This window comes from Cryptomeria japonica, chromosome 7, assembly GCF_030272615.1.
Source record: "Cryptomeria japonica chromosome 7, Sugi_1.0, whole genome shotgun sequence".
NCBI lineage: Eukaryota > Viridiplantae > Streptophyta > Pinopsida > Cupressales > Cupressaceae > Cryptomeria > Cryptomeria japonica.
This window is the reverse complement of record NC_081411.1, coordinates 623,401,702-623,427,161: the sequence shown is the minus strand read 5'-3', so window position 1 is coordinate 623,427,161 and position 25,460 is coordinate 623,401,702.

The following is a 25,460-nucleotide window of genomic DNA, read 5'->3' as shown; positions in this document are numbered from 1 at the left end:
ACTATTTTAGGAAGGACAGTTCGAAACTTGATGGAACTAACTATGGCATATGGAAGATGAAGATGGAAACACATCTGAATTGCATTGGGAAGGACATATGTGATGCTAAAAAGAATGGCTATGTTGTTCCTACTCAAGGTCAACCTGTTCCACCAACCTTGGCTAAAGATGAGGAAAATGATTGCAAAGCAAGAGAAGCACTTTTGAGCGCATTGTCAGATCAGCAAATCATGGGATTATCAGACAAATATACTGATAAAGCTATTTGGGATAAATTGTAGACAATGAATGAAGGTGATATCACAATCAAAATTGCAAAACTGGAAGGCTTCTGGGTTAGGTATGAAAATCTAAAAATGGAATAAGATGAAAGGATTTCTGCTTTTATGGAAAGAGTAAATGAAATTGTTTTGGGCATACAATGTTGTGGAGGAACCTTAAGTGAAGATGAAATTGTTTCTAAAGTTTTAAGAGATTTTCCACTAGCATATAAAACAAAAGTTACTACTATAAATGAATTGAGAACAATGCCTAATACATCAGTATCTAGAGACAATTTGGTTGGAAAACTTACAGCCTTTGAACTTGAGGAATTTGGTCATGTTGCTACTATTAAGATAGATTTAGCTTTCAAGGCATCATCATCATCTGCAACATCATCATCATCATATGAGAAACCTGATTGGAAAGCCTTTTATGCAAGAGAACTTGAAGAAATCAGAAAGGAGAATGAAGAAAGAGCTTGAAGCACTATTTGCAAGGAAAATGCCTAAAGGTCCAGATGGAAGTAAGTATGAAGGTAAAGCACCATTTAAATGTTTTAACTGTAATAAGATTGGCCATATGGCATCTAGGTGTCCTAATAGACATGCAAGATTGAAAGAAGAAGCTAAAAGAACATACAAGCCTAACCCTGAATATCAAAGGTACAGATTTAAGAAAAATAGAGACAAATCATGTTACTATGCTAATGAAGGAGTTATCGATGATTCTGATGAGGAACCGTCAGACAATGGATGAGCTTTTGTTGCTGTAATAGAAGATCTACCAACACCTACTATCCAACCGGTAGAGCAGGCCCTGGTAGCTAAAATTGAAGAAAATGATGAATGGATTATTGATTCCGGATGTTCACATCATATGACTGGTGATAAGAGTAAATTCTTAACCTTTCAGGAATACAATGGAGGTCTAGTAAGATTTGGAGATGACAAAGCTTGTTTGTTTAGAGGAAAAGGCACTTTATCTTTTGATGGTAAGCATAATACTGATAATGTTTACTATGTTGAAGGTTTGAAGCACAATCTTTTGAGTGTTGGTCAATTAGTTGAAAAGAGATTTCAGTTACAATTCAAGAATGGTAAATGCAAAATCATGAACAAATCTGGCTTAGAAATTGCAACCGACAATCAGAATAGAGGTAATATCTTTCATTTGAATAACAATGAGAAGATATGCTTAATTTTACATATTGATGAAAGTTGGCTATGGCATAAGAGACTTTGTTATGTAAATTTTGATTGCATTGTGAAAATTAGTACAACTAAGGTAGTAAGAGATTTACCTAAGATTGTTAAGCCTCACAATCCGGTATGTAAGGAATGTCAATTTGGAAAGCAAGTTAGAGCATATTTTAAGAGTATACTAGAAAAATCCAATAATGTTCTTGACTTAATTCATACTGATTTATGTGGTCCAGCAAGAACTAGAAGTTTATAAGGAGATAGGTATTTTATGCTAATCATTGATGACTATTCTAGAATGTGTTGGGTTACTTTTCTTAGGGAGAAATCAGAAGCTTTTGGGAAGTTCAAACTATTCAAGGTGATGGTAGAGAATGAAACTGGTAAGAAAATCAAATGCTTGCGATTAGATCAAGGAGGTGAATTCACATCTAAGGAATTTAATACATTCTGTGAAGTGAATGGAATCAGAAGACAATTATCAGCACCTTAGATACCCTAGCAGAATGTAGTTGTGGAGAGGAAGAACATAACTATTTTGGATGTAGCTAGAAGCATGATATCAAAAGAAAACCTACCTCATGTGTATTGGAGAGAAGCAGTCAATACAACTATTTATACATTCAACAGAGTTCACATCAAAGGAGAAACCAGTAAGACCCCTCAAGAACTATGGTTTGGTAATACTCCTACTCTTAAATATTTCAGAATATTTGGAAGCAAATGTTATATTAGAAGAGATGAGTATATTGGCAAATTTGATCCTAGAAGTGATGAAGGAATATTTCTTGGTTATTCATCTAAGAGCAAGGCATATAGATGTTTTAATAAGAGATTGGAGAAAATCATTGAAAGTGCAAATGTGAAGATTGATGAACAGTTTAGAAGGTCTATAGACTTTGAACTGGCAGTTAAGATAATCACAAATGAACCTACTATAAGGACACCGGTATAGAATGTTGATCCAGTCATACCGGCATCATCTGAGAATTCCACAGTGACTGAGGAACAACAAGAAGTAAAAACACCCCGGTATGTAAGATTGAATCACTCTAAAAATCAGATAATTGGGAACAAGTATCAAGGAGTTATGACTAGAGGAAGACTAGAAAATGAAGAGGTATGTCTTATTTCTCAAATTGAACCAGCATTTGTTAATGAGGAATGTGAAGATAAACACTAGATTAAAGCTATGGAAGATGAATTGGAACAAATTGAAAAGAATAACACATGGACATTACTTCACCAACCTAAAGACAAAAATGCAATTGGAACTAAATGGGTATTCAGAAATAAACTTAATGAAGATGGTAAGGTAATCAGAAATAAAGAAAGATTAGTGTGTAGGGGATATTCACAGAAATAAGGAATTGATTATAATGAAACCTTTGCACCGATAGCTAGAATTGAGGTAGTTAGATTATTCTTAGCTTTTGCAACACACAATAACTATAAAGTATATCAAATGGATGTTAAATGTGCATTTATGAATGGTAATCTTGAAGAGGAAGTTTACATTGAACAACTTGATGGATTTTATTTGACAGATGACAAAGATATGGTTTGCAGGTTAAGGAAAGCTTTATATGGATTAAAGTAAGCTCCTAGAGCTTGGTATGCTAGATTGGACACATATCTTTTGAAGATTGGTTTAACTAAAGGTAATGCTAACAACATTCTATATTACAAAGTGACTAATGATGACATCTTGGTTATAGAAGTTTTTGTTGATGATATAATCTTTGAAGGAGAAGATGGATTATGTTAAGACTTTTCTAATAAGATGCAGGAAGAATTTGAAATGTCTATGATTGGGGAGATAAAATTCTTTTTAGGATTGTAAATCTCACAGGCTAATAAAGGTATATTCATAAATCAATCAAAGTACTTGAAGGAATTACTAAAGAAATTTGGCATGGAAAACTCTAAACCGGTAAGCACACCTATGACTACAACTGATAAACTATCATTAAAGGATGAATCAACACCTGTTAATCTAACTAGGTACAAGTCTATGATAGGAGGTTTACTGTATTTGACTCAAACCAGACCTGATATTATGATATTAACTACAATAACTACAAAGTATATCAAATGGATATTAAATGTACATTTTTGAATGGAGATCTTGAAGAAGAAGTTTACATTGAACAACCTGATGGATTTTCTTTGACAGATAAAAAGATATGGTTTGCAGGTTAAGAAAAGCTTTGTATGGATTAAAGCAAGCTCCAAGAGCTTGGTATGCAAGATTGGATAAGTATCTTTTGAAAATTGGTTTTTCTAAAGGTAATGTTGACAACAACTTATACTATAAAGTGACTAATGATGACATCTTGGTTATAGAAGTTTTTGTTGATGATATAATCTTTGGAGGAGAAGATGGATTGTGTAAAGACTTTTCTATTAAAATGTAGCAAGAATTTGAAATATCTATGATTGGAGAAATAAAATTCTTTTTAGGATTGCAGATTTCACAGACTGACAAAGGTATATTCTTGAGTCAATCCAAGTACTTAAAAGAGTTACTAAAGAAATTTAGGATGGAGAACTCTAAACCGATAAGCACACCTATGACTACAAATGACAAACTATCACTAAGGGATGAATCTACACTTGTTAATCCAACTAGATACAAATCTATGATAGGAGGTTTACTGTATTTGACACAAACCAGACCTGATATTATGAATGCAGTATGTATTGTTTCAAGATTTCAGAGTAATCCTAAAGAAAATCATGAATCAACAGTAAAAAGGATTTTCCGGTATCTACAAGGCACAACAAATCTTGGTTTATGGTATCCTAGAGATGAAAACTTTGATTTATGTGCATACACCAATGTAAATTGGGCAGGAGATGTAGATGACGGAAAAAGTACCATCGGTGGAGCATTCTTTCTTGGTAGCAGATTAATCTCTTGGTTGAGCAAGAAACAAAGTTGCACATCTTTATCAACAACAGAATCAGAATATATTGCAGCAACAACTAACTGTACACAGTTATTATGGATTAAGCAAATGTTGAAGGACATAAAGGTAAAATGCAAGGAACCTATAATCATTTACTGTGATAATATGGCAGCAATTTATATATCAAATAATCTTGTATTTCACTCAAAAACTAAACATGTTTCTATCAAATTCAATTTTCTGAAAGAGAATGTTGAAGCAAAAGAAGTGAAATTGGTTTATTTGAACACTAAAGAGCAGATTGCAGATATCTTTAATAAACCTTTGATTAAGGAAACTTTTGAATATCTTAGGGAGCAACTTGGATTTATACCCTCACTGGTAGAAACTTAGACAGTTGGAGCATGGCATCAGCCTGACAAAATTAACAAAGAAATATTTTTTCTGGCTTTGATGAAGGAGAGCTACTTCTCAGGGGGAGGAGATTGAATAAATGTGGTTATAACAATTGGTATTTGTAACAAGATTGTATTTGGTTTTGTATTGCTTTGGCATTTGATGTCAAAGGGGGAGAGATATCTATGGAAAAACACATTATCTTTTGGGGAGAGATTGTTACTCTCTGTATCTCTATTTTGATGATCTCTTTGGGAGATTGTTGGTTTTTGGTTTTCGGCATTTCTGCTTTGGCACTTAGATGGTTTTTCCATCTTGTGTTGCCATCAATGCCAAAGGGGGAGATTGTTGGTATTATGGATGTGTTGCATTAGTTTTTTCATTGATGTAAACACTTGTTAGCACTTGAGAAACACTTGGAGATCTTTGGTTATGTTCACCGACATGATCAGTGACTTATGCACAGTCACCGGTATCTGGTTCACCGGTAGGTTATATTGTTCATTGACACTGAGGATGATCTGTTATCATCTGGAGATTACTTGGTTATGTCGAAGACATTGTTTGATCACTTAGTTTTGGTGATTTGTTCATTGGTCGAATCGGGTTTGCATATTTTCTATTATCGGCAAATAGGTCTAGGATATGCACCGACAAGCATATCTATTCCAGATCAGCACGTCACGTCATGAAGATGACTTGTTATTATTGTAAATGCATTGAGGTGACATCATGCATCACATATTGATTCATTTGTAATTGATTTTATTGTAATATCTTAGTGAGTCGACCTACACATTTGGTCTTAGGTTTTGGTATATATGTAAGATCTCATTTATGAGATTGTATGGCAGAAGTGGAAAAGGATTGTAATAAGGTATATGCAAATATAAGCAGATATATACACTCAGACATCATTTGAAGATTCAAGAAAGGTTTGAAGAAGGCAATTAGAGCTTAACCGGTACTGAATCTAGCATATGAAGATGCTATTTTGAGCAGTACATTATCATTGGATTTAACCATCCAATTGTAGTCAGTGTGACTCCCATTTTGTGATTGAGCAGTAAGCTCTAGGTAGTTGGCCTTTCTACATGTGCAGACTCCATATTGTACACACATACTATCTGCAGTAGTATCATCTGATTGTGGGTAAACTTTCCCACCGTGGTTTTTCCCCTTACAGGGTTTCCACATACAAATATCTATGTTATGTGTTGTGTATGTTATTTGTCTTTTTGTTTCATGCATTAAACTTTACCGGTACTACAATTAACTGATAAAACTGTCTACCAGCATTAAAGGTTGGTTTATCGGTATTAAGCATTAAGTTTGGTTAAGTTAGTTTGGTTTGAAATTAATTGACAACTGATTCACCTCCCCCCCCTTCTCTGTTGCCTCTGGGACCTAACAATATCCTTCATGAAGGAAGACATATGCAAGGCATAAATAAAGTGTTTCATACACACAAGGAATATACTAATGAGATGATTAATATTCAAGATATCCTATCTATGAAATTACCACATTTACTGAGTTACAATAGAAACAAATATCCAATTCTCAACTAATCACTCGATGATATGCTACAATATTCACCATTACCCTTTATGCACAATAAATAGCATACAGATGATAATAATAGTCTACATGATGCCATTAAACATTTAAATCAATCATATACTCACACAAGCAAATTTACTCATAAGATTTGGATTTGATTACTTAATCTCTAAATGAAATTCAATATCAAACTTTGATTACTCCTACTCCTATCTCCTATGATCATTATTCTATTCTACTCATCTCCCATCAACCCTTAACTATATTCTTTTGTAAACTAAGTATTTGCAATAATTTAAGGAAAATTGTCATTAAGGAACATATTGCAACATCATACAATTCATTATCAATCCATCCTACTAGATTTCATTGAGAAAGAACTTCCCTAAAATTTGAACAGGGTAAGGAGATAACATCTTTTCTTAATCTATCCATACAATTAAGCAATGCACTTCATTTAAACCACACATCTCCTTTAAAAATATAAAACTTTTATCTATCAAACCAAGTAAGAACATAATGGTATAATTTTCAGATCTTCCTATATTATACATGCAATACATCAATTTTACTTCTAGAGATAGATTATATAAGTGGATGGTGATGTCATTCGGGTTGTCTAATGCACCCAGTACTTTCATGTGATTGATGAATACAATGCTTTGACCTTACATTGGTAAGTTGGTTTTAGTTTATTTTGATGACATTTTAATTTTTAGTAAGAGCCAAGAGGAGAACTTGCAACATTTGTGAATCATATTGGATGTGTTGAGGAAAGAGAAACTTTATGCAAACCTAAAGAAGTGTAGTTTTATGCAAGAGATTTTGGTATTTCTAGTATTTGTTGTTTCTGCAGAAGGTATCAAGATGGATTCAAAGAAGGTTAGCGCAATTCTGGAATGACCTAGTCCTAAGAGTATAACAGAGGTAAGAAGTTTTCATGGCCTGGCCACATTTTATCGAAAGTTTATTCAAAATTTTAGCAATATTGTTGCACCCTTAAGAGATTGTACCAAAGGAAAGGAATTCGTGTAGACCAATGAGGTTGAATAAAGTTTCAAGTTTCTAAAGAAGAAGGTAACTGAAGCTCTGATATTAGCATTGCCAAACTTTGAAAAGGTGTTCGAAGTTGATTGTGATGCCTCACATGTAGGTATTGGAGTTGTTCTTAGCCAAGAAGGTAAACCAATAGCCCTTTTTAGTGAAAAGTTGAATGAGGTAAGGAAGAAATATTCTATATATGATCTAGAGTTTTATGCAATTGTGCAAGCCTTGCGACATTGGAGGCATTATTTAGTGCCAAAGGAGTTTGTCTTGTTCACAAATCACATGGCATTAAAATATTTGAACACACAAAAGAAGTTGAGTAGTAGACATGCGAAATGGGTTTGTTTCTTACAAGGCTATACATTTATTTTGAAACACTAATTAGGAAGGCAGAGTCAAGTTGCAGATGCATTGAGCAGACACATTGTACTTCTGACAACAATGTAGAATGAGGTAGTTGGTTTTGATGCAATCAAAGATTTGTATGAGTTTGACAATGACTTTTGGGAGATTGTGGAATAGTTGAAGAATCCAATAGCTGGAAATATGTCTCATATTCAACGTGAATACTTTATGCAAGATGGATATCTCTTCAAAGGGAAACAATTATGCATTCCAGTTGGTTCCATGAGGGAGGATATCATCAAGGAATTTCATAGTAGTGGTTTGGTTGGACATTTTAGCAAGGATAAGACAATAGCCTTAATAAAAGATAAATACTACTGGTCAAAGATGAAGAGAGATATAATGAGATATGTGGCAAGGTGTAGGATCTTTCAGGTTGCTAAAGGAAACTCACATAATATAGGGTTGTACATTCCACTACCCGTACCTCTAGAACCATGGACAAATTTGAGCATGGACTTTATTTTGGGATTACCAAATACACAACGAGGTAATAATTCTATTTTTGTGGTTGTTGACAGGTTTAGTAAAATGGCTCATTTCATTGCTTGTAAGAAAACTAGTGATGCAACACGAGTGGTAGAATTATTTTTTTCAGAAGTTGTTAGATTGCATGGTGTGCCAAAAACCATTGTCTCTGATAGAGATACAAAGTTCTTAAGTCATTTTTGGAGGACTTTATGGAAGAATATGGGGACTAAGTTGTATTTTAGCAGTTCCTATCACCCTCAAACTAATGGGCAAACAAAGGTAGTCAAACAGAGTTTGGGAAACCTGTTAAGGTGCATTGTTGGAGAGAAGCCCAAGCAATGGGATTTGGCATTTCCCCAACAAGAATTTTTTTACAATAGATCAGTGAACAGATATAGAGGTAAATCACCATTTCAAATTGTTTATGTGAAGCAGTCACCGGTGAGGAGGGACCTCAAAGAGATCAATCTGGACTAGTCAGCAAGAGTAAACACAATGGAAACATAAACATATGATGGAGGCAATGCAGATTAGATTGTTTTATTGCATGAAAATTGATTACATCCAACTGGTAACAACTAGGTTACAACATACTGGCTCACATGCCTAATAGAATATACATAATAGGTCACAACCAGGACCTTGAATTGTGAGATCTATATTCTATGCACAATCTAGCTACTTGATTCTCTGATTGATTATAATATAATGTGTAATTACAATTATATTTATCGATCCAAAGGATCTAGTCGGCCCAAAAGGGATCAAAACCCGAAGAACAAGACCTAACATGCAAAATAACAAGGTCGACCTCCACCAAGAGATTCCTCCAGAAAATCCAAAGGATGAAACATAGATCATGAGAAAAGGTCGGCCACATGCCAAGGAACGTCAGAATCAATGCCCAAGGCTCCACAAGCTTCAGAAGGGGTTCCGGTAGATCACCAAAAATAGGTCCAGACAACTGATAACAAGAACTACCGACCGATAATAGGAAACTGTCAAGGAAACTGATAGCAATATCTTTCCAGAAAATGATCCAAATGTGATGCGATCTGAAAGCAATAAAGATGATCAAGTCTTCAAGTATAATCCAACTCCACTGGATTCGGTGAGACAAAACTAGGACACACAGAAAGGAAAACTAAAACTGCAAATAGGAAGAAAAACAAAGGAAAATGTTTTTGGTTGATGCAAGATTTCTATGAACCAGGGATGCTCCTGCATCATTATGGTAGGAATCCTAAGGGTGTTCTATATTTGGTGCAGTTTCCCCTTGGAGAAAGAATCAATGATGATGCAGTAGCTTTTGCACAACACCTTCACCAGGAAGAGGTGAGACAAAATTTGTAGGGAAGTAATAAGAAGTACAAATCTATAATAGATATTGGTCGGTGACATCAAGTATGTAAGGAAAGTGATTTAGTGATGGTTTATCTATGAAAAGAGAGGTTTCCTACAAGAATATACCACAAGTTAAAGTATAAGAAAGTTGGTCCTTGCAGGGTTCTCAAGAAGATCAATGACAATGCTTATCAGGTCGATTTACTAGCTGATCTTGATATCTCTCCTATATTTGATGTTTCTAATATATACACATTTCATGGTGAAATTTATGTTGATGATGGTGAGGAGGAAGTAGATTGGCAGAAAAAATTCCCAGTAAGAAAAGGGAGAAGATTGCACAGGTTCTAGATAAGAAGATTGTTCGCACTCAACAAGGAGAATACAATAGATACTTGGTACAGTGGGAAGGATTAGCACCAATAGAGAGAACATGGATTATAGAGTGGGAATTGTATAAGTTGGATCAAGGTCAGTGGAAGAATTTTGAGGACAACCACTTGCAGGAGCTACGTTCTTTTCAACTAGAGGAGAATGATGTAGGGACTTAGCGGGGTCATAACTTTTGACTCAATTATCCAATTGGGCTGAATTTTGACATGGAGGTGTATCTTGAGGGGCTTTTTGGATTTATTATTGAACCTAATTTGGTAGGGCCTTTAAAAAATCAAATTTTTGGGGCCTGATTCCTTCATCTAAGGCCTCAAAATTGGCTTTTAATGTTTTTCGGGTGTTTACAAAGGTTTTTTAGTTAATTTTGAACTCGTAATATTTATGGGGTTAGAAAGTTGGAAATTTGTGCCGTAGGAATGTTTTTTAGATTTCCAGAAAAATTCATGATTTTTGGGATAGATTTGAAAATTTCCATAAAAGACAAATTTCAGATTTTGTAAAAATCTACCCATAAAGGAAATTTTTAGTTTGTTGTTAAAATAGGCTCTTTTTCATTGTAATCTCAGAATGGTTGGAGTTTGTAGAGGAAGAATAATGAAGAGAATTTTATCCATACTTGTGTCATTTTTTTCATAATTTCATTTATTATATTGGTTATGTTTTAACTGGCTACATCAGATCTTTAATCTATTAATTCTTAAAACTTCCTATATATATTTCATGCAAAAGATATTCTATCTAACTAATTATTCCTTTAAGTGAAAATCATGGATGCAATACATAGATTTTTATCTTGAATGCAAATATATTCCATCCTAACTTCTCTTTTAGTGTGTGCAAAATCATATTCATCAATAAGTATTGAATACTTCTACTTAATATTAAGAAACTTTTAAGGTCCATGAATATTTTACCCAAAAAGTGAGGAGAGGAAGGAAAACATTGCCAAACAATCAGTATATGCACACAAAAGTTATATTCATGGACAATTAGAATTTTCCTAGGCATGCCATATTTATTGTACTATGCAGCTACTTACATTATTCTCTAAAATATGCAAGTTCAACCTTCCATGAAATCTCCTAGCATGACAAATGCAGTTAGAGCCTCAAATTCTTATTGAATGTTATGATTTATTCAAGTATCTTTTCTTACATGTAGGATTATACATATATACAAACATCAAAATAAATTCTATTTGATACCCATGCATCACCAATTAACTCCTTACATTTTATGAAGAAGGATAAGGGAAGGAGAAGGAAATTATTTAAGCTACTATTTACTATCTACTGATGCATATTATGCAAATTCTTCAATTTTCACATCATGATCTACACTAAATCACTCTTATATGCATAATACAAACACTTCATCTAACTACTCTTGATAAAATTGATGTAACAAGTTAATCCTATAAACATAGCATCCATTAAATTAATACACACAATTTTCTCTCACTCTATAGCATAATCATTTATATTGTGAAAATAAATTTTATCATATAGATACACACTTGAAATTACAAGAAAGAAAGACTACATAGAATCATATAAACATCACTCGCACCCAAGAGGTATGCATAAGAAATGACTACATACATTGCCCACAATTATGATTTCGGAGGACAAAGCATAGATATCTTAAAATATTTAGGGTTCTAAATGATTTTATCCATCACCAATCTCATAAATAGTTAGAATCAGAAGAATATCATAACATGCCACACACATCTAAGAATAAATACCTTAACTAGAGATCCCAATGTTTGCAACATGAGCTCTGATACTAGATATAATGCCCACCAAAATACCCTAGAGAAAATAACTAAACTAACTAACAAATAGAGATTTTTTTTTTAAAGAACATCTACTAATGCAACATAGTATGCTATCATTACTTCAAATAATATATTTACACATCATGAATGCATAAACATCATGAAGATAACCACAAACTCATACAATGCAAGCGGAAGTAGCATTAAATAATAATCATCAACTCAATGCGTACCTACAATCATTCATCTATTCTTTTTCCCTAGGGTACTTTAACATCACTAGTTACTAATCATTAACACATAACATGATCATATCATAAAACCATTAACATTGCTACAACAATTACATTGCTATCTCTTTAATCACGAGAATCATGAATTTTCAAACACTTATCCTATCATATTCCCATTAGCTCTCTAAGTTCATTTAAAAACACCAATTCCAAGTGTTCCTAAACCCCCATTTCTTCACTAACCATCTAACTCAATATGAATCCAAATAGAACTATCAATATATAAGGAAATCTAATTCTTTTCCTTTTCTAATTTCATCATACATTCCATCAGGCTATCGTATACACAATCATACACAAGTCTATACAATAAATACTAGTTACTTTCCAAGTAAGATTACCTATAACAAGATTATCTAATAGCACCATTTCTACAATAAGGACACATAGATAACCATTTCATTTCTTATTCTATATATATATTTATCTCTTTCCTACATAATGAACATTCTAACTACATTAACTTTGATGTTACATCAAAGGGTAATCCTGGGATAGCAGGATGTGGGGTGGTCCTTATGGACGAATGAGGAAAATGCAAAATCATAAAATGTATACCCATTGGAAATCAGAAAAATCATGTAGCTGAGGCTATGGCTGCATACCATTGGATGGTCCTGGCTAAGGAAGTCAATTGCACTAGAGTCTGGTGTGAAGGAGATTCATTAAATATAATCAATTGTTTGAATAATAGGTTCCCTCCTTCTTGGTCAATAAGCAATGCTATCAAAGTGGCAAATAAAATTAGTGAGGAATTTAAAATGTGTTTTTCACAAGTGTATAGGGAAGCAAACTCGTGTGCAGACTAGGTTGCTAACCTGGCTTGCCAAACGGAAGATATTAATACTACTTATGGTGAGAGTGAGCTCGCATGTGAAGTGAAATCTCTGCTTGATTCAAACCATATCTAGATGAGGCTACGTGGCACCATTAAATATAATTTCTAAATGCCCCCTCCTCTTATTTCGAAGCAAGGTTATTATGGAGGTAATAAGTATTTATTCAAGTGTCTTTTCATGATTGTTTTGCACAGATTTTGGGCTTTTTTTCAGAGTATTTATAGAAAACAGAGAAGAAGATTTGGAGCCGAGAGAAGGAAATTCAGGGATAGTGAAGGAAAAATGGGAGGAAATAAAAAAAGGTTCAAACCTACCTCCTGCTTGAATTAGAGGAAGAACAAGGAAGTGTGGGATATCCTTCAGGAGGGGGGTTTGAGTGTGTTTATGGAGAGGCTTAGTGGGAAAGACCCTGCGGTTACCAAAATTTTTATTAAGAACTTAAAGAATGGAAAATTCTTGGTCGGGTCCTAGACAATGACTGTAGATGAGGAGATTATTGCCAAAGTGATGGGGATGCTAATTGACGACATGCGATTTTATAGGGACCGTAGCATCTTTGATAAAGCTTCAAAAAAATTCCCTGTCATAGATGATGAGAGGAAGAAGATGGTGAAAGTCGACAATTCCTATCATTCCCCAAAATGGATATGCAGGCCATGGAAGTTTGTTTTATTCGCTACTATCACCTATATTACTTTGGATGGTAGGTTTACTAGAGCCTATGGTCACCATTTTGTTTTTCTCAGCCATTTCCGCCATGGGGAAAAGGTGATCTTGCCATATTACCTAGCTTGCTCCATATACCATACTATCAAGGAGATTCAGAAAGATCCTAAAAGTGACCATGCCCTTCACCAGGGTCTGATGGCTCTTGTCTATAAAGTGCTTAAAGGGAGGAGTATTGAAAAAACTATTAAAGGAAAATATGCAAGAAATGAGGACACAGAGAGTGAAGCCAATGGCTTTAACTTTGATTCAGAGACTGAGGGCAATTCAGAGGAGACTAGCAAAAAAGGTAGGAAAAAGGCTAAGAGGAAAAGGATTGTGGTGGATTCAGATATTTTAGAGTCTAAGGCCAAATCCTTTGAAGGGAAATTTATTATAAAAAAGAAAGGGAAAGTTACTGGAAAGAAAATGTAGAGGAAGAAGACTAGCAAGGAAAGCAATAAAGATATCAGCCACATCCTGATTGATTCTGAAGAAGAGGCTAAGGAGAATAAAAAGGATGAGGGACAGGAAAAGGAGGGTGAGGAGAACCTAGTATGGGCAACATTGAGGGTTTGAACACCCAAGGTATGCAGAAAGAGGAGCAAGGGGACAAAAGTGGTAAGCTTAGTGATTGTGTTGGTGAAAATGCGACTATAAAGGGCTTCTGTGAGACTGTTGGTACAATGGTGAAGGAAATAGGCATCTTGAAGAAAGATATGCTGAGTGTCAAAAGAGCTACAGTTGGTGAGAAACCCCTGATAGAAAATGTTAAAGAACTGGCAGTTGCTATTAATAATCCAGAAGCCATTGAAAGCATGGTGGGTAAAATTATTGCCACTAAAAAAAAGGTTAAAGAGATGGAAGAAAACAAGGAGGTGAAAGGGATGGAAACTTCTATGAACAATTTGGGTAGTAGAATTGATAAGATGGAACTCACTGTTAAGAAGATTGTAGAACAAAACATTCAGATCCTCAAAGCTTTGGTGGATAACATAAACATCTTGATCAATAGATTTGAGAACAACACGGAGAAGGATGTTGACAAGGAACAACCAGACAAAAAAGGTCATAAGTAGATGACCAGACCCAATACTAGGGTCAAGGGTGACATCAAAGGTCATGAGGTGGAGGATTTAAAGACTTTGGTGGACAACATGAAATAGATGGTTGTCCATTCCAAGGATATCATGAAAAGTATATAGTTGTCTCTGTCCCTGTCTCAGCCGTTGTCTCGTTATTTGTCTTTTTGCTGTCATTTTTCTTTCTAAATGCTATCTTTTTCTAGTTTTTTTATGTAATGCTATGTAATGTGGGTTGTGATCCCTTTTTGTTTGGTTGGGATCTATTTTAGGTTTTGAAGTGATTGGGCATGGATTCATCTAGCTCTTTTTATATATCTTGCTTTGTAAAAGGTTTGGGTTCCTTTCAAAAACCTGCTTTTAATTAATCCTAACATTCTGACTACATGTATCTTAAAATGAATACATCATCTTATTACTAGATCATAACCTTGACTACCTCATCATCATTTTCTATTACATAAGAATACATGGTACAAGTACATATCCTCTTTTACATTTTCAATGTCATCATGATTAAATATTCTTAGATAAATACATAGAAATCAGCTTCACATAAAGAAGTATCATAGAGTCCATACAAATCTACATCTATTAATTCTTTTCCATATTCCAAGGATATTTAACATTAAAGATTATTATCTTTTAAATTAAGGCATACATGATCATTAACATATCCACTACCATACACAAATAAAAAAACATAATACAACCATGTCACTTAAATCAATTGATTCCTTTCTAATCTAGAACTACATGTACACATCGAATATCCATTTACGATGACCTTATCCAATACATCTCATTCTAGAATCAACCTAATACAAGTCTTAATACATATGTTCACAACATATAAATTACATAGTTCTCCATACTATTACACCTTCCTCAAGATACAAAACAACAAATAATATCAATTCCAATTACATGAATTATGCTACAAAGCTCCATCCACATGATGTGATAATATAATCCATATCCATGCATGCAAGAATTCAATGAAGAACATCCTAATGGAAGAAGGCATCAAACCACCCGATCATGTGGTACCAAATAGGAACCATCCCCTATTCTAGGAGATGACATGGGGTTCCAACTCACACTCAAGACCTAGGCTGACACCTAACAACCAAGGGACTCAACATGACATCCACAAGACAACAACTATAACAATGAATCACATCACATCATAAGGCTAATAATAAATCAATAAAATCCCAGAGGCATGATCAACAAATCAAGGCATAAGGGTAATGGACACACATAGGGAAGAGTGTCATAACATTCTAGCCTCATGTGGAATCCACCTCAACCTTGGAGCCAAACAAGGGAGGTCTTTCTACCACTCTGACATAGTCAAGTTAGGGAGATCCAATGAAGGACATTGATAGGGAGGCTACCTAGTTTGCCATCAATTAGATTTCTTGACTGTTTGCTTCTACCCCTTCCCAGGTTCCAAGTCTACCCCTCTAGACTTCTAAGTGCTTCCCTGAATCCCTACTAGTATTTGCTTAACACACTCGATACAATCTCATAAAGAAGCTTGTTCTCCATGCTCTTAGATTTTGTCACTATGAGTTGCAGAGGTGTAGGACTACCCTTGCTTACTCGCAGTCTATAAAGTCGTCATCCTATCTGATTTTGCAATCAGACTTCTACACCATTCCTCCCTTGCACTTACTCCTTTACGATCACTAAAACCTATCTGAACTTCTTCCAAGCTCACCTAGGCTCAGTATGCAAAAATGGCGATTGTCATTTCTTGGTTTCCTCCTACTGCTACTCTACTCTTACTGTACATTTTTGGCTCTTCCTGAAGAACTCCAATGGTCATGTGGATCCCATGGTGGAGGTTCAAGACAAAGCCATATTGACATTGTGAATTCAAAACAAAGAAATGAACAACAAAAAGGAAACTTTAATTACAGAGCTGTAATGAAAAACTTAACAAAAACAAGACAGTACAACACTCATCGATTGAAAACTAGAAAACAGACCTTGATTGGCTCCGGGTTCCCTACCCTGCCACCTTAGCACAACCTCACTAACTGCACTGAATGGATCTATTATATGTCACTGGGTCCCATGATGGTGGCCAAGTTGCGGGGAATAAAATTATGCATCTTGCCATAGCGGTATAGCGATAATCGTCTGATCATCCTGGACTTTCTCACTCATTAACTTGCCTGAGCTTCTCTCTTATTGGGCCCCACCTTGGTCACCAAGTCCCAGGAGATAACTTTTGAGCATATTTATCATGTGGTATAGCAACCACCATTGATCCACCTTCAACCTACAGGGTCGTTAACTCACCTCTTTTTTTATGCACGTGCTTTGTCACCAAGTCATGAGGATTATTTGGCGATCATCTTCCCATTGCGGTATAGCGACAACCATAGGATCATCTGCGATCACCATTCGAGTATAGGTCAAGTTAAACATTGGGGAAACTTGAAACTACTCCTTCCAATACCCAATAACAATCACTCCAAACTCTGGCGAACTCATCGGGGTAAGACTTGTCGATCGGGGTAGGTCTTGTCGATAAGAGAAATTTTAAAAACTTCAACTAAACAACCATACAAATGGGCTAGAGGCAGTCCTTATGTATTTAGATGACCACTGGAAGGTCTCACAAGCCAAAATTGGTTAAGGGCATTTCAACCCTTAGGTGCTCCTGCACCATACTCCCCCCAAAACAAAGAACTCAAGTGACTGCACGTGACAGTAAGGAAAGATCAATTCGCAACTTAAAAAAGTTTGATTCAGGGATCCAGGTTGCTTCAGAATCAGGTTTATGCATCTACTTAACCAAATGTTCTAGGTAGACCTACTGTCTAGTCTTATTGAGAACGTGGGAATCCAACACTTTCTCAGCTTGAGGCATGGAAGGAGAAAGTAATGGTAGGTCGGCAAGTGACTGTTGAACATTTGAAACATGTGCATCCTCCTTGGGAAGTTGTCCCTTGTAGACAACCAAATCTACGACATTGAAAATGGGAGACAAAGCAATATCAGATGGCAAATCAATCTTATAGGCATTAGAGCCATACTTGGCTAAACCTTTACATTGGCCTATTCTCCTCATTTGTAGCTTAATGGGAACCCCTTTTTGAAATTGAGCCTTGTTCAAATGTACCACCACCAAATCTCCAATTGAAAATTGCACATCTCTCCGTGTGGTATCAACTCGAGTTTTAACTTTTTGTGAAGAATCTTGGAGAGCTCACCTGACTTGGTCATGAACCTCCTTCATAGATTGAGCGACATCATTAGCTTGACCACTTCTGTGCGATATATTACCAAGATCTCATAATTCCATAACACCTCGTGGGTGCATACCATACACTATCTCAAAAGGACTCTTCCCAGTAGACCTGTTGACACTATCATTATACGTAAACTTTGCCTGGTGAAGAACCTAATCCCAACTCTATCCATACTCTTTTGTGAAACACCTTAAAAGGTTTCCAAGTTTGCTATTGACCACCTCTATTTTACCATCTATTTGGGGATGATAGGCTGAACCAAAAGACAAATTAGTTTCCAATCTTTTCCAAAGAGTTTTCCAAAAATGTCCAAGGAATTTGACATCTCTATCTGAAATAATACTAATCAGCAAATCGTGGATTCTTATAACCTCTTTGAAAAACAAGTGTGCAATGTGACTAGCATCATGGGTAGTTTTACAAGGAACAAAGTATGCCATCTTACTCAATTTGTCAACAACAACAAAAATGCTATCACAACCAAGCTTTGTTTTGGGTAATCCAACCACAAAATCCATACTTACACATTCCCATGGCCTTTTAGGAATAGGTAATGGCTGATAAAGACCAGCATTAGTAGTTGTACCTTTATCTTTCTGACAACCATACACTTCTCAACATACCTTCGGATATCCCTCTGCATTCTAGGCCAATAGTAGAACCTTTGCACAAGTTCCAATGTCTTATTAAGGCCAAAATGACCACTCAAACATATATTATGCTTTTCTTGGATCAGATTTTTCCTCATCAATCCTTTGGGAACACACAATTGTCCACCTTTAAACAACAAACCATTCTGCAAAGTAAAGTTAGCATATTCACTATGAAAGTGATTCTGAAATTCTTGACAAACCTTGTAAATGGCTGCAAAATATTCATCATTGGGGTAAAAATCCTTGAAGTAATCAACTCCAATACTCTAAATCTGCACTTCTTGCACTGTTAGTAGCCTTCTACTCAAATCATTTGCTACTTTATTACACTGTCCTTTCTTATGCTTAATAGAAAAAGTATATGACTACAAATACTCAACCCATTTAACATGTGTATGACTCAACTTATCTTGTGAATTTAGAAAACTTAAAGCTTGATTATCTATGTAAACAACAAACTCCTTAGGTTACAAGTAGTGCCTCCACTTCCTAAGAGCTTGGACAAGAGCATACAACTCAAGATCATAGGATGAATACTTCTTCTTGGCATCATTGAACTTCTCACTAAAGAAAGCTATAGGTCTATTCTCTTGACTCAAAACAACACCAACTGCTATATTACTTGCATCACATTCAGTTGTGAACAACTTATCATAACTAGGAAGAATGAGAACTGGTTGTGTAGCTACCTTTTTTTTCAAAAGTTCAAACCCTTTGTTAGTTGCATTGGTCCATTGAAACTTGGTCTTAACTCCTCCTTTGATGGTATCCAACATGGGTGCACAAATCTCACTGAACCCTCTGATAAAATTCCTATAGAACTGTACCAAACCATTAAAACTTCTTACTTCATTTGTTGTCTTTGGTGTTGGCCAATTTGTGATGTCTTCCACCTTTGATGTGTCCATCTTCAAATCTCCTCCTGAAACTACAAATCCAAGATAGACAAGTTCCTGCTTCATAAACTCACACTTCTCCAAGTTTATTGTTAGTTGCACATCATACAATTTTTGCAATACAATACTAAGATTCTCTAGATGTTCCTCTTTAATTCTACTGAAAATCAAGATATCACCTATGTATACAACAACAAATTACCAATAAAATTTTTCAGCACTTCATTCATGAGTCTCATGAATGTACTGAGAGCATTACTAAGACTGAATGGAATAACAAGCCACTCATAAATTCCTTCATTATTTTTGAAGCTTGTTTTCCATTCATCACCTTCTTTTATCCTGATCTGATGGTATCCACTCTTGAGATCAATCTTAGTGAAGTACTTTGCACCTCCCAAGCAATCCATCAAGTCTTCAATTCTTGGGATAGGAAATTTGTACCTGATATTGATTCTATTTATGGCTCTTGAATTTGTGCATAGCCTCCATGTTCCTCCTTTCTTGGGTGCTAACACCGTAGGTACAACACAAGGACTTATGCTCTTTTTTATCAACCCTTGGTCCAACAATTCTTAGACTTGTCTAGCCACTTTCTTGTTCTGTTTGGGAGTCATCTTATAGGCTGCTTTGTTGGGTAATGATGCTCTTGGAATGAAATCAATTTGATGGCTTATGTCTCTAATAGGAGGTAGAGTTGCTGGTGCTCCATCACTTATGATCGCTTTGAAATTTTCTAGTATTTGTTGCACTTCATAAGGTATTTGAACCTTCTTTTCTTGCTTTGCTTCCTTTGGTTTCATTATAAGAGAAAACCCCACTCCTCCTTCCTTGAGAGTGTTAATGAACTCTTTTTCACCTACCAGTAATGCCTTTGGGCCTTTAGTTTTGTTGTTATCTCCTTCATCACTTAGGGACTAGATATGGTATGTAGCTCCATCCTTTTGAAAAGAATAAGAGTTCTTCTCTCTATTGTGAATGGCCTTTCTATCAAACTGGCATGGTCTACCAAGAAGTAGGTGGCAATCATCCATAGGCAGGATGTCTCACAAGACTTTATCCTTATAACTATGTTGAACTCAACCCATGTTTGTTCATTCACTACCACATGGTGCTCCTTGTTGAGCCAAGTGACCCTATATGGATTACTATGTGGAATTCTTTTCAACTCCAGTTTACTTACTGCTTCTTCTGACATAATGTTGTCAGTAGACCCTGAGTCTATCACCACTCTACAAACCTTACCAAGGACCTTACATTTGATTCTAAACAAAGCTCTTCTTTGAGTTGGTTCTTCTTTGATTGGTTCCTTAATCAAGGCTCTTCTCATCATTACATTTTCTCCATCTTCAGGAGCTAAGCTCACACCTTGTGTTTTGCTGCTTTCTACATCTTCTTGTGCATATGTCACTCTTCTTTCACTTCCTTGAGATGAAGAGGATTTGTCTTGACATCTATAGGCAGGGTGACCCAACTTTTGGCAATTGTAACACTTCATGGTGGAGAAGAAGGACCCTCTTCATGGTCCACTAGATTTATCTCTTCCTGGGTTGCTAGATGATCCCCTTCCTCTATAGCTTCTCTTGCTATGTGAATCCTCACTTTGCTCTATAAGTTTGGAATTTCCTTGGGACCTTTGATCTATTCCTCTTCCACCAAAGCTACCTCTTTGGCCTCTACCATCTTTTCCTCTACCTCTTCCTTTGTTTCTTTGTTCTTTGTTCTTTTTACTCTTTTCCTCCACCTTCAGTACCAATTGATAGTACTTATGCACAGTGTTCGGACATAACAAACTCAACTCCTCTTGAATATTCCATCTCAAGACATTCAAGTATTTGGTTACCTTGATGCTCTCATCCTCTACCACCTTGGACCTCAGACACAACTTCTGAAATTCCTCAGTGAAGTTGCTTACATCCAATTCTCTTTATCTCAGGTTTTGTCTCTTTTTGTGCAGTTGGATCTCATAATCTTCAAGGAAATAGGCTTCCCTCACCTTGGCTACTATTTCGTTCCAACTGGCTATTTGGTTCTTAACCTCTTTTTGCCTTTCTTCTTGGATAAGTTTGCACCAAGTCAAGGCTTCTCCTCTCAATCTAGACTTAGCTACCTTCACTGTTTGGGCTTCACTAATTCCATCACACTCAAAGTGATTCTCAAATCCTTCAATCCATTCCATAACTACTCTAGGCTCCATTTTCCCATTAAAAAGTGACACTCCTTCCATGGATTTTCCTCCTAAGGCTTTAATTGCTTTAAAGAAAGGTTCTTCAGGTAGGACAGGGTCTGGGGTAGGTATCCTATCCTGTTCCATTGATTATTTACCCTTCCCTTCACTAACCTGGATTGTTACTTTCTCAGTTTTATCCTCAACTACATCTAGTTTGCTCTCCAATTGTAGCAATCTTTCTTTCAGGAGTCTATTCTCTTCCTCCTGATCTTCTACCTTCTTGGCTAACTCTGCATTGGTCACCAGTCTGAGACTATTTTCTCCTACTGATTTTGTATCTAACATCAACTACTTTCTTCTCTAGTCTAAACTTGCTCTGATACCAATATGATAGGGAGGCTACCTAGTTTTCCATCAATTAGATTTCTTGACGATTTTCTTCTATCCCTTCCCGAGTTCCAAGTCTACCCCTCTAGACTTCTAAGTACTTCCATACCAGTATTTTCTTAACACACTCAATACAAGCTCATAAAGAATCTTGTTCTCCATGCTCTTAGATTCTGTCACTATGAATTGCAGAGGTGTTGGACTACCCTTTCTTACTCGTAGTCTATAAAGTCATCATCCTATCTGACTTTGCAATTAGACTTCTACACCAGTCCTCCCCTGCACTTACTCCTTTACGGTCATTGAAACCTAGCCGAACTTCTTCCAAGCTTGCCTAGGCTTAGTATGTAGAAATGGCGATTGTCATTTCCTAGTTTTCTCCTACTGCTACTCTACTCTTACTATACATTTTTGGCTCTTTCTGAAGAACTCCAATGGCCATGTAGATCCCATGGTGGAGGTTCAAGATAGAGCCATATTTACACTGTGATTTAAAAACAAAGAAATGAACAACAAAAAGGAAACTTTAATTACAAAATTGTAATGAAAAACTTAATAAAAAGAAGATAGTACAACACTCAGTGATCAAAAACTAGAAAATAGTCTTGTATGTATTTCTCTTATGATTTTTTGTAATATCCAACCAATCCAACACCTTACAATTAGACTTTTATAGTTTATCCATCCGTCGTGAAACACAGACAGTTACAAACTAGAGAAAATGGTTTCATAACGGGTCATTGATGTAGTCTCAAAACCTGGCTTCTGATGCCTGTTGGTGACTTGCAAATTTTGCACTTTTCCATCAGGCGTGTCCATTGGGTCATCAGGAAGACAACCAAACAACTATACTGATCATCCAATCTTGCTCAATCTCTATTTTTGCACTCTGCCACATGGCACCCCTTGATTGGCTCTGGGGTCCCTGCCCTGCCACCTTAGCATGACCTTGTTAACCACCCAGAATGGAGCTCTTGTTTGTCATTGGCTCCCACCATGGTTGCCAAGTTGCAAGGAATAAAATCCGTGCATCTCGCCATAGCGGTATAGAGATAATTGTCCGATCATCCCAGACTTGCTCACTTGTTAACTTGCCTGAGCTTCTCTCTTGTTGGGCCCCACCTTGGTCTCCAAGTCGCGGGAGATAAATTTTGAGCATCTTTATCATGCAGTATAGGGACCATCATTGATCCACCTTCAACCTGTAGGGTCATTAACTCGCCTCTTTTTTTTTGCATGTTCTTTGTCGCCAAGTCATGAGGATTATCTGGCGATCATCTTCCCATCATTGTATAGCGACAATCGTCAGATCATCCATGATCACCATCTGAGTATAGGTCAAGTTAAACATTGGGGAAACTTGAAACTACTTCCGATACCTGATAACAATCACTCCAAACTCCAGCAAACTCATCGGGGTAAGACTTGCCGATTGGGGTAGGTCTTGCTGATAAGAGAAATTTTAAAAACTTCAACTAAACAACCATACAAATGGACTAAAGCTAGTCCTTATGTATTTACATGACCACTGCAAGGTCTCAAAAGCCAAAATTGGTTAAGGGCACCAGACATCCCCACCTTGCAACTCATAACACAAATCACCATGAAAGATACTAATAACACAAAACACTATACAAGATACCGGAAATCGGTAAAAAATCTTAAGTTTTAACCAACAAGCAACCCTAACCAGTAGAAGAAAGACCAGATATAACCCATAACAAATAAATCCATAATTACAATTAGTTAAAGAATTACATAAGTCTTTAGCGGCTACACCTACTAGACCGCAGCCTAGGATTAAAAAATAATTCATGCAACACAAATGTAAGATCCACAGATCTTTTGCTTGGCAATTAGGTCTCCGGTAATAGTCTGCATTGTTCTCCACTGATTTGGACTTCAGTCCCCTCAGACTAGAAAATCTCTGGAAACTACATCTTTGCTTGGTCTTTACTTTATTTGACCTCTTTCCTCTCTCCCCTAAAATGAATCTCTAAAATTTTCCTTTATACCATCTGCAAGCAATAACAACTCGATCAAGTCGGCCAAAGACCAACTGGTTCATGATGAAACGCTCAAACGATAACATGTCAACCCAAATCACCAAGAACATCTTCAATTGCATAAAACATCATGTAGTCCTCCAGGAACATTAGACAAGACCCAAAACAACATCGCTCAATGATTCGCAAGTTACAAAAATCACCCGCAACTTGATTTCATACACTGCAAAACTAGTCGGTAAGAGAAAACTAATACCGGGATCGATGTATCACCGAGATGAAATCCAAGGTGTCAGTTTGAACTAATCCAGTGCTTTTGCATCAAACTCTTGGGGTTAATTGAAAAGTGAGTCCCATAACTTGATCTAGTTTGATGATCTATCAGTAGGTACTTGCAACTGCCTCAGAGGTTCGATGGTATGACTACAAGGTCTGGTTGCCTCTCCTCGGTGATCTACTGGTCCACCTTGCAGCCTACCTGGGTTTGGTGATCTGTACAAGTCTCCACCCACTAATTGCCTCAAAATCAAGCTTTAGGTTCAGTGGTCTACTTTCAATCCTTGTACTGCCTCACGTTCAACAATCTGAACAAGTCTACAAGCTACCTCAACTTTCTTTCCAGCTAACCAGTACATAATCGGGTCTTCCTTGATCAATAGGTTCATAAACCAGCTCTAATACCACTTGATGCAGTCAAGGTAGGGAGATCTAATCAAGGACATTGTTGCCTTGCAGCTCTAACACAAATCACCATGAAAGATACTAGCATAACACAAAATAATACCGACATAACACAAAACACTATGCTAGATATCGACAACCGGTAATAGATCACAAGATATAACCAGTAACAAATAAATCCATCATTAAAATTAGTTAAAGAATTACATAAGCCTTCAATGGCTACACATGCTGGAGTACAACCTAGGATTAAAAAACAATCCATGCAACACAAATCTAAGATTCATGGATCTTCTTCTTGACAAATAGGTCTCCGGTAATAGTATGCACTATTATGCACTGATCTGGACTTCATTCTCGCCAGACCAGAATCTCTCTGAAAACTACATCTTCGCTCGGTCTCTACTTTATTTGACCTCTATCCTCTCTCCCCTGAAATAAATCTCTAAACTTTCCCTTTATACCATCCATAAGAAATAACAACTCTATCAAGTCAGACAAAGACCAAGTAGTTCAAGATGAAACGTGCAAACAATAACACATCGACCCAAATCACCAAGAACATCTTCAAGTGCATAAAACTTCATGTGGTCCTTTGGGAACATTAGACAAGACCCAAAACAACATCGCTCAATGATCTACAAGTTACGGAAATCACCTGCAACCCAATTCCATACACTACGAAACCAATTGGTAAGAGCAAAC